The sequence below is a fragment of the Trichosurus vulpecula genome, chromosome 6 (genome assembly GCF_011100635.1).
Source record: "Trichosurus vulpecula isolate mTriVul1 chromosome 6, mTriVul1.pri, whole genome shotgun sequence".
NCBI lineage: Eukaryota > Metazoa > Chordata > Mammalia > Diprotodontia > Phalangeridae > Trichosurus > Trichosurus vulpecula.
Genome location: NC_050578.1, coordinates 174,955,663 through 174,957,650, shown reverse-complemented (window position 1 = coordinate 174,957,650; position 1,988 = coordinate 174,955,663).

Here is a 1,988-nt window from a genome sequence, read left to right as displayed (position 1 = left end):
AGTCCTACATAATATATTGATTCTGTGGTAACCCTGGGGCTGGCTTTCATTAGGCAAAGCTAGACTAGACTCCATCTATCGCCAAAAAAGCAAGATAAAATACAAAAACCCCAGCTTGACATTTACAGCCCTCCATAAGCTCATTCCCACCTACCATTCTAGTCTTATTTCATATTATTCCCTTTTGCTCAGTCTATGTGCTTACCAAACTGACTCAATAGTTGTTTCTGTAGCTGCCATTTGAGTGCCACCTCCATACATTTACACATGCTGTTTCCCATAAACACACACATATATCAGATAGATAATTGATATATAATTAAATTATAGACATTCCCAAAATATAAATTTCTTGAGTGTAGGAACTAGTGGCATTTATTTTATTTTTTCATTCTGCCTCTGTGTCCCCAGCACATAGACTTGTCCAAATAAGCACATAATAAATGTTTCTTGAATTTATTGAATTGACACAGACAGGGTGGGGAGGTATAAAACAGGCTAAGTAATAAGGTTCGAGAATGCCGATTAGTTCAAAAATCATGTGACGTAGAATTGAACAAAAATAATGGATGATTCAAAAACACTCACAAATGAAAGAGAGAAAATGTTGGATGAGAGAATGTATAAAAACAGGATGATTCTCTTCCTATGTAATGCAATTCTTTACCTTGGAAAATATAAAATTTACCAACAAATCCAACAAGTAGGGCAACATTAGTTTTTTTTATTACTATTTTCCTTTTGGGCATACAAGTGCAGAAGATTAAACATATAAGAAATTATTCACATAATAACCATTTTGACATGGTTGTTGTGCTTACGTTTCCTACTGCCAATATACTAGCTATTACATGTTGTGTTTCTCCTACATTTGAAGGTTCTCTTTTAGTTGGCTCCTTCATTCTGCATTTTTGTTAACAAAAAGTTATTTGAAGCATAGTGTTACTTCTAGTTCTTCCTGAGATTTAATTTGTTTTCATTTTCCATAAATCACAAGACTTGGGAATAGCTTATATTCAAGTGTATTCTAAGGAGAGTGGTGAACGACTCTCCTACGTGTCTACTGAAGATGAATCAAGAAGAAATCAACTTAAGTTGCATTATAAGAGATGTGTCAGAAAAAGAAAAAAACATACCTAAATGCAGGGGTTTGAAAGATAATAAATAAATCCTCTTTTCTTTAGAATTCATTTGTTTAAAACTGGGGTGGGGAACCTGTGTTCTCAAAGCCACATATGTCCCTCAAGTGAAGCCCTTTGACTGAAATTTCTTTGTGAAGTTTGGATTTGGGAAAGGGCCACACTTGAGGATCTAGAGGGACACATGTGGCCCCAGAAATGCAGGTCCCCACCCCTGAATTAAAACTTGGGACAGTTTGAAAATAACTGAACTTTCTGCAAGAAAAAAATGATTTACAAAGTAAAATCAAACAAACCAATCAAGAAGCATTTAGTAAATGATTACAGTGTGCCAGGCACTATGCTAAGCACTAAAAGTAAAGTATACAATATCCCAATTGTATATATAATATTGGTGCAATATAACAAAAAAAAAATTAGTGGCTTAGATTTGTCCTCTTATAAGGTAACAAGAAGTCACTGTCAAGTCTTTTGATGTTTACTTTTAGGTAGGATGTTGGTTAGCCTGGTTAATGTAAATGTTCTTGAAAACAAATAATGTATTTTAAAAATATACTATTATTCAATATTTTCATTTTTCAGAGTGCTTTTACTACTGATTACACCAAATTAGTAGAGCATGACTCTGCCACAATTTCACTTTTACTTCCCCAATATACTTGTTCCTGCCCAGACCAGTGTAAATCATCTGTTTTTAAAGTATATCATAGCTTGATACTTTTACATTTTAAATTCAGAAATGAATTTGATTTTGCCACCCTTTTCTTATTGTTATTGACCCTTCCCTTATGTGGAAAAATTTGCCCAGAAATGAATATAGTAAGTATTATTAATCCCAGTAGCAATGTT